Below are 10020 nucleotides of genomic sequence, written 5' to 3'. Positions count from 1 at the left end.
TTATGCTGGGTTTTCTGGGTTCATTCCTTTATTCCCTTCCTGGAATTCCCAGTCTCCTGGATTCCTTTAAATTTAGTTTTTTTGTTGCCACACCGATTCCTTTGCCATTAATCCCTTTTTGTTTCTGTCTGTTCCTGCTTGCAGTGGTCTCATTTCATCTGCTCCTTTCTTTGCAGGTAAGTACTGTGCGTGTTTTATTGTTGTTTATTTAGTCATGCATATCTAGGCAGTTAGGACCCACCGTGATTGGAGTACTTTAGTGCAGTGGTTGGCTGCATACATCTTGGCCATTTATGTATGTATAAATCTCTCATGTTTTGCATATATAGTACTTAGTTATGTCTCCTCTTGTCTTGCCTTGTATCTTTTGTCTTGTTTTATTTTGTCTTGTATTCCCAGTTCACGTACAGTCCTGTCCTGTCCTGCCCTGTTAATGTTTCCCTCATGTATTGTGTACATGTTCTGGGTTCTGCTTTCTGTCCTGCTCCGGTTCTGGGTTCTTCTAGTCTTATCTTCTTATCTTGTTTGGTGCCTGTTCTAGTCTTGCCTTGTTTCTAGTCTTGCCTTGTTTCTAGTAATATCATCTAGCTCAGGCATAGGCAACCTTCGGCACTGCAGATGTTTTGGACTACACCTCCCTTGATGCTTTGCCAGCATTATTGGCGTAAAAGCATTATGGGGGATGTAGTCCACAAAATCTGGAGTGCCAAAGGTTGCCTACCCCTGATCTAGCTCCTGGCTTCCACTTAAGCTGCATCAGGGCTCTAGTATGTGGCAGCACAAACCCTGGTGCTCAACACCAGGGGGCGTGTGGTTACCCTGCACCAGTCCATTTCCACGCTGTGACTCCTATCATTTACATCAGGCACACAGGGGTCCCGGTCTTCGGACCGCCACCCGTGACAACATGTTAAGATTTTTTAACCTTTCCTTGTAAGTTTTATCCTGCAATCCATGAACCAGTTTAGTAGCCCTTCTCTGAACTCTCTCTAAGGTATCAATATCCTTCTGAAGATACGGTCTCCAGTACTGCGTACAATATTCCAAGTGAGGTCTCACCAGTGTTCTGTACAATGGCATGAGCACTTCCCTCTTTCTACTGCTAATACCTCTCCCTATACAACCAAGCATTCTGCTAGCATTTCCTGCTGCTCTATTACACTGTCTGCCTACCTTTAAGTCATCAGAAATAATCACCCCTAAATCCCTTTCCTCAGATGTTGAGGTTAGTACTGTATCAAATATTCTGTACTCTGCCCTTGGGTTTTTACGTCCAAGATGCATTATCCACATTAAATGTCAGCTGCCACAGATCTGACCATTTTTTATAGTTTTCCTAAATCATTTGCCATTTGGCTTATCCCTCCTTGAACATCAAACCTGTTGCATATCTTCGTATCAGCAAAAAGACACACCTTACCATCAAGACCTTCTGCAATATCACTAATAAAAATATTAAAGAGAATGGGTCCAAGTACAGATCCCTGAGGTACCGCACTGGTAACTAGACCATTCTTCGAATATACTCCATTGACTACAACCCTCTGTTGCCTGTCACTCAGCCACTGCCTTACCCATTCAACAATATTGGAATCCAAGCAGCTGTGAGGCTGTCTGTTAGCTTGGTCTGCTTGATGCCAGGCTGACTGCCCCTTCAGCGGATCTGCCCATTATTATCCGTCCATTATTGGTGTTTGCACTTGAAGGCTTGTCCTCCAATCAGTATCATCATCTATGCCCAATCCCACTTCATTAAGATTTTTTGATTTCTTTTCTTAGACTATCCCTTTAAACAAACATGTTCTTATGCTGCATCTCATTTTAGGTACTGTAGCACAGACTTAATGACCTAAAGCACCATCATTCTATAATGTAATTCCACGGTTGGTATTTAGAAAATATACTGAAAAAGAAACCAGTTTATATTCAACGCAGTTAGCTATAAAAGACAACATGCTGGTGCCAAAAGCATTTAGCATTATACTTCTATTTATTTAAGAAGAAGCACACATGCATGTTAATATTGACCTTTTAAATCGGCAATGTTTTCCTGGGGCAGGGACTATTGTGGAGATAATAAGGAGTTTGCAATAAGACCTGGGAATGCTATATATATATGAGGATCGGTTCTGTAGTGCACAGGATAAATATAATAAAAAATGTAAACGGAATATAATAAAAAAAGAATCCCAAATTGTCTCATTTCACAGTCTCTTGTTTCCCTGACCTTTCTCCGCAACATGCAATTTTAACACATTTTTTTTTTTATTTATTTTTTTTTACAAGGGAGTGATCTAACACAGAACAGCAGTGATGTAGGTCTGTGACAGGGAACTGTCATTTATTTAGTGAATTTTATTTTAATTATTTATTTTTGTTTTAATCCACAGGTAAATAATATACATTCAGAATATGCGTAAGAAAAATGCAAAATATCATAGCAATACATTGCAAACAACAAGTGGCGGACTGAGGGTTTTTTTTGTGGTAAGTGAGGAAAACAACCCATACGTCAAAACATAAGAAGGTAAAGAGCAGGGGTGGGCTGAGAGAGTCCTGGGCCCCCGGGCAAATTTAGGACCTGGGTTCCCTGCAGACATATATATACACTGGTGTAGATGCACCATGTATTTGCATGTAAATTGAATGTATGTTTCTGTGTGTATTCAGTATAAGTGAATATATGTATGTCTTTGTGTGACGTGTTAGAATATTAGGATTCAGAGTATATTTTATTGTATTTGCATGTAAAGTGTTTGTTCAATGTAAGTGAATATATGTATGCCTTTGTATGTCGTGTTAGGATATTAGGATTCAGAGGATCTATGAAGGGACACTATAGGCACCCAGACCACTTCCGCTCATTGAAGTGGTCTAGGTACAGTGTCCCAGGTCCCTTAACCCTGCAAAGGAGGGGGCAATATAGGCACTATAGTTTCCCTTTAAGTAGATTAAAAACTGTGGGTGTGGTGGGGATGCTGTATTGGGTGCTGCCATGGGGGCAGGGGAATAAAGGTTGAAGTGGGTGCTGGGGGCATAGGAGCTGTAGTGGTTATAGGGGCTGTAGTGGAGGCAAAGGCTGTATTAAGTATAGAGGCTATAGTAGGGGTAAGTGGAAGTAGGGACTATAGTAGGGGCAGGGGTAACAGAAGCTATACTGGGGACAAGGGGCAATAGAAGCAACAGTGATAATAGAAGCTATAGTGTGTTCAGAGGAGTGATAGGGGTTGTGGTAGTTGCAGGGGGATAGGGGCTGTAGTGTGAGCTGACAGCAATAAAGGCAGTAGTGGGTGCACAGGAAAAGGGTAGTAGTGGGCATAGGAGCTTTCATGGATATGGGGGTGTAGTGGATGCAGGGGTTTAGGGGCTGTAACACGTGTAGAGGCTGTAGGGAATATAGGAGGCTGCTGTGGTTGCTCAGAAATACCGTCTATTATAGGAATTTTACCAGTATAATCAAGATCTTTTGGACTGAGCTAAATTCAGAATTCTAAAATCAACATTTTATAGATGTTCCGTTATTGTGAGCAAGCCAAATCATCTAACAGCATGAAAAAAATTCAAATTATTGATTTTCCACACATTTCAGATGACATTTCAATTTATATCTGATAACATGATTCCTCGGTGTGAAATCACTATGGTACTTTGTACAGATTGGGGAAACGATATTGCTCGTCAAAGTGCAACGATATTTAAATAGCATCTTAGATTTGCTTGCTTGGGTTTTTGACATAAATGGATGTGAGACGGACTTTCTTTAAACTACACACAATCCATCTCAAACAAACAAACAAACAAAACACAAAATATGTAATCCTAATGCTTTAGTGTTCCCCTTCCTATTTAGAAGTGTCCCACCATGAGTGTCCCTTTTTCTTCCCTCGCTGCACCTTCTCCCTGGCTGAGATCATCAGGATTGATGACCTAAGCCAGCCAATGCAATGCTTCCCCATAGGGAAACATTGGGAGCTAGTGCACATGTGTGACAAATCGCAATGCTGAGCCAATCACATGCTCTCTAGGATTGAGTCTCCCTCAGTTCTTGCAGGTGGAGCACCTCTAGTGGCCGTCAGGAAGACAACCACCAGAGTTGTCTTGACCCTGCAATGGAAACATTGCAGTTTTGACAAAACTTTGATGTCTTACATTGCAGGGTTAAAATTAAAGGGACACTATGCCCAGACCACTTTGTTTAGATTAAGCAGTCTGGGTGCCTTTATTAATTCTCTAATATTTGCTGGCACGTTATGGGAATTCTAAACTTCTTAAAGATGCAACCAATTGGCACATTGTGGCTAAATAAAGTATTAATGTTTGTGTTTTTTGCATCATTCTAAGACTTTTGTGACATGTGGTTTAGGATTGTGTTTCGTGTCAGAAATCATTGCCCTGTTAACTTCGAACCTTCTACTTTCCCAGAAGAATTATTCTATATACATTATATCTAACAATATGGAATTGCATAACGATGATAAAGATCCCATTTTCCCTTTAAAACATATAGGTGACATTGTGTATTTATTGCACACTGTTCTTTCTAAATGCAATAATGAAAGTAAAGCGATGTATTCTGTGTAATATGAAAAGTTAATTCAATGCAGCTTGCTACGTTTTCCCAGCAGTGAAAGTCTGGGGGAAGATAATCGCTGTTTATAGAGCTATAGAGCAGACAACTGAGTGAATGATCGGGTAATTGTGGTTTTGCTTCTGATGATCAGTTATAGGAGGTTCCTTTAACCTCTGCTCTCTGCCAGAGTATTACACATAAATTAAAGCTCCTTTGGGAGGCACAGCCAGCAGAAAACAGATAAGAAAATATTTTAATCTTGCCAAAACATAAAGGAACACATAAACATAATTTACTACACTTTGCTTATGCATCATTGAGACCGTATATGGTCAAAAATATACATTAAAGTAGAGACATGTATTATGTATTATATATAGAGGATATGTAACAGTACATTGTAGGAAAATAATCCATTGGAGATTTCTCAAGATATCTTATGCTTAGGCTGATGTATCTGCTATCACATATCGGTGTTTTAGAGTTATTAAGCATGCTGGAGCTAGGGTTAGAGGTAGGGTAGAATTAGGGCTAGGGATAGTGTTAGGGTAAAGGTTTGAGTTATGTTTAGGGATAGTGCGAAGGCTGGGTAAGATTCGTTTTAGAATTAGAGTAGAGTTTGCCCCTTAATGAGGCACAAATCCCCAAACAGTCCATCATAAGCCCTGAGTCCGGTCCTCTCCAGGACGTGTCTTTGCCAATCAGAAGCCATTCTGGTCTTTTAAAGCTGATGTGTTGAGCATGATTAACCCAGCAGTGCAAGGGTTAAAGAATATGTAAAGCGGGTGCAGAAATCGAAGCAGTCTGTGCAGAAGAAGGGTTTCTTGGACTTGTGAAATAGTTTATCAACTCCTAAAAAACTTTGTAGCAATTTCTAACAACATTATTATTATTGTTATTTTATTATTTATATAGCGCCATCAGATTCCGTAGCGCTGTACAATGGGACATGTATTATTCTGGTATTGCAGGGTAGGAGATACTCAGGTATACAGTAATGACAAGAATGAAGAGTAGGGGTGGGACAGAGATAGCAGAACTGAGATACACAATGCTGGGAAACATTGCTTTATCTATAATGTGTGATCTATTGTTACCTTTAATGTCAAACCTTAAATATATTAATAAATGTAACATTATTTAAAATATTAACTGCATTTCACCAACGATCAAAAATAAATGAGGTTAAAGGGACGTAAATGGCTTGGTTACAGGTATTCTCTCCAAAGCAAATAGGGATTTTTTTTTTTTTTTTTTTTTTTTAAACTAATGCAGAGTCAGAATTCATGGCACTTATAAAGCAAGTTTATGTATATGTTTCTTTAAGCTACCCAAAAGTAAATATTAGTTTTAAAAGTAATAAGCGACAAAAATGTTATTCTACCAGGAATCTTCTGTTTATAAGTGGCGTTAAAATGGAACCATCTATTGTGCTTTAAATAGCGAGGCAAACATTTATACGCTTGTTTAAACTATCCGTCTGTGATGAGGTTAATCCCAGTTAAATGTGTGCACTTGGCTCCTATAGATAGAAATGCACGTTTTTACAGAACATAGGGCAGTGATAACTTGAGAATGTAGACTGTCAATAATATCACGACTTATTAAAACGTAAAACTTAAAACAGATCTCTCTCTGTCTCCTATAACTGGGCGTTTCTATCAAGTTGTTGCTTTTCTGCATATTGATCACAGCTTTATCTGTAGTTTTGAGTGGCATGATTAGCCCCTTTAACTACTGAGATTTTTAGAAAAAAAATATGAGTAAAATGTATTTAAATATGGGATCATAGCTGGCACTGGAGAAAATAGCAATTTTATTTACAGATCCACAAAACGTAAAAGATTAAATGTAAATGAATAGTTTATTTTTTTTAATTTTCATTTATTTGTTTGTGCCTTGTGCAATCATACATGGTTAAGGATTTATAGATTTTTTAAATTAAAGGGACACTCCAGACCCCTAGAGCACTTTAGCTTGCTGAAAAGCTTTATGTATAAAGCGTGTCTCTTCTTTTACACCTCCTTGACTGTCAAATAACCAGTTCTGTTACTTCCTGGGTTGGTTAGCTCAGTGGAGTTAAAACCAAGAGGCAGCAAATTGCTCAGAGCACGTGCCTTGCCAAGACTTCTCATCGAGCTACATTGGGAATTCTGTGATTGGGCAGCCAAAGAAAGTCAGGACGGAATTAGAAGGGGAGGGCTTGCAAAGAACGCAGACAATAGAACTGCAGATTTGAAAGCTGTTTTTAGTTTTACCCCCAATAAAAAATGTGTCATCATATGCACACAAGTTTTCATTTGGGGGGATATCTACTAAATGGTTATTTTTATTTATTTTGTATTTGGCAGTGGAGTGCCAATTTAAGGTTGTCTTAGAATTATCATTTAGGGTTCAAAATATCATTGTAGATGTAAAATTAGTAATTTTATAATTTCAATAGGTGAAAAGCTAATATAACAGGATACTGCTGTGTATTTGCACAGATTGGTTTTTTTTTTTAGAACTTTGACATCTTTTGCCGCATCACATATAGGGTTAAATGAGTGTTGGGATCCTTAATGACCCTTCAGGTCACTTACCTGAGACCCCGCCGATGTCCCTCGGCGGTGGTTTCGGGTCGGCGTCGCTCCTCCCTGTAATCACATCAGCCGGTGGGCGAGACTGATCCCGCCCGCCGGCTGAGGAAACCTAATGCGCATGCGCGGCAATGCCGCGCACGCGCATTAGGTCTCCAAATAGGAAAGCATTGAAAAAGATTTTCAATGCTTTCCTATGGGGAATTGTGCGACGCTGGAGGTCCTCACACAGCGTTGTTATAAACGCGGAAGTGCCCTCTAGTGGCTGTCTAGACAGCCACCAGAGGTGGAGTTAACCCTGCAATATAATTACTGCAGTTTATAAAAAACTGCAATAATTACAGTTGCAGGGTTAAGGGTAGTGGGAGTTGGCACCCAGACCACTCCAAAGGGCAGAAGTGGTCTGGGTGCCTGCAGTGTCCCTTTAACCCCTTAAGGACCAAACTTCTGGAATTAAAGGGAATCCTGACATGTCACACATGTCATGTGTCCTTAAGGGGTTAAAGTTGGAGACTTGTTTCAGGCTAAACTGCAATTTGGACAAATTTGGTCCAAACAGGTGCTCAGTTGAATTCCTGATTAAAATGAATTCCGGACCACCTGAAATAGTCAATGCCAAACATATTCAGGTTGGTTCATGATTCTGAATTCTACTCGTGGTACCAACAAAATGACACAATTGATGGGAGAAAAAAGATGATTGAAGGCTAGGGAAAGCCACTAAATGTAAAATATTTCTATTTTTTTACTACTTCTATTTTTCCATCTATTGGCTTCTTTTCCTCACTTGATCTGTGAACCAAATAACGGGACATTCTCCTATCAGTGCCCAATATAATATATACATAATATTATATAATGTTTATATATTGCAGCACACTGATTGGCACTTTTAATGCCTTTTTTTTAAGTGTTTATGGGGTCTGCAGTGTCACTTTAATGCTCATCTGAACAGAATTCAAATTAATTTCAATATATTGTGATCAAAGTCAAGCTGTACACCAAACACCAATCAGTGAACATGAGAATTACCGCTTTCTCATTCATTTTGGCTATTGTACACACACCATGCTATCTGGTTCAAATGTTCATTTTGTAAAAATGCTGTCCTTTGTGGATTACATTTTCCATTCATAGTCCCCCGAGCTACTCGGCCATGAATGGTCCACTTCAAACAGCTGATGTTTGGAAATTTTGGGAAGGTTACTGCTAGCTCGAGATTATACATCTCGGTGACTTTGCAAATTTTGACTTGTTGCCACACCCGTGTAGAGATACGAATACTGTTAAACTGTGATATTCAGGGTGCGTTCAGTTCATATTTATGTTTTTCCAATGAACTTTAGGTCAACTGACTATCTGGGGGATCTGGAACTTGCAGATAAACGTGTGTATGTTACATATAACAATGTTGAATTTGTATTTTGCATCGTACTTATAAAGGGACCCCCCCCCCCACTAAAGGGACACTGCAATCACCTAAAGCAATTTAGATTGCTGAAGTGCTTTATGTGTGAGGAGTGTGTCCTCTTTTTCCATTTTACAGAAAGTAAAAACTTAAATAGGTATTGGCAATTTTATCAATTAACCTTGTTACACCCCCTCTGGCTGTCAATCAGAAAACCAGTCCTGTTACTTCCTGGTTTGTTTAGGTCAGTGGAGATACACTCAAGAGACAGAAATCACTGGGAAGTGTCACTTCTTGCAAGAGCAATAAATAATGTGTTACATTAGTAGATTATATTAATCCCTGGCAAAAAATTATGGAAGAGCAGCTGGTGGGGCCGAGTGTGGACATCCCAATATAATAATAATATCAAAGTATTTAATCAGGAAATCATTTATTACCCAACTTAAACGTACACTCCAGATCCCAAAAGCACATTAGCTTGCTCAAATACTTTACGTGTGAAGAGTGTGTGTCTCCTTTATTTCGTTTTACAAAAAGTACAGATTTTTCTTGTTATAGCCCCTCCTCCCCCAGCTGTTATTCAGACAACAAGTTTTGTTACTTCCTGGTTTGGTTAGCTCAGTCGAACTAAACTCAAGAGTCAGCAATTTCCCAGACTACCTGCCTTGCAAAGACGTCACATTGAGCTGCATTAGAACGTCTGTGATTGGACAGACACAGAAAATTGAGATTTACATATTTTGCAATGCATGCATGTTTTCATTGTGGGCATATCTACTAAATAGCTATTAAAAAAACAAATATTTGTCCAGTGGAGTGGCCCTTTAACTATCCTTGCAGTGTAATGTTTGCCCCATGTGGTGGCTTTCCTCCGCTCGTTTGTAAAATACAATAAAGCTAATTTATTAAATTAAAAAGTAGGCCACTGTATGTCTGTATATTGCTTGTCTGACTGGGTTCATCATTTTCTGATGAAGGCTGCTTGGCTTCCATCAGTTCGAATCAATCAGTGGCTGATATGGGTACGTACACTAATAAGGAAGTATTTTTACAGAATTAGGGGGCGTGGCTAAGGAAACAGGCATATGATGCTGCATTTAGCAAAATATTTTTTTCATCTACAAAGATTTCATGGTGCAGAATGTACATCATATTAATACCAAATCAAATGTGTGGGTGCTCAGAATGTCACTTTACGATTTAGGTATAAAGCAGACACACATTGATAAGCTACATACCTGTCAACCAAAGCAGAGCACAACATCTGATTAAAAAAGCTTGGGAATTTGTGCCTTCCACATAATTACTCAATTTCTAAACTCTTTATCAGTATAAAAATGTATTCACATGTTTAATCAATACTCCCTCTCCTTCCTGGTTACATTCATTCTTTCCAAGATAAATGCAAATCTAGATTTGCTGAAATAATACAATCTATTGTATCCACATAAGTGCTTCCT

This window comes from Pelobates fuscus, chromosome 4 (assembly GCF_036172605.1).
Source record: "Pelobates fuscus isolate aPelFus1 chromosome 4, aPelFus1.pri, whole genome shotgun sequence".
NCBI classification, from domain to species: domain Eukaryota; kingdom Metazoa; phylum Chordata; class Amphibia; order Anura; family Pelobatidae; genus Pelobates; species Pelobates fuscus.
This window is presented reverse-complemented; position numbering follows the sequence as displayed.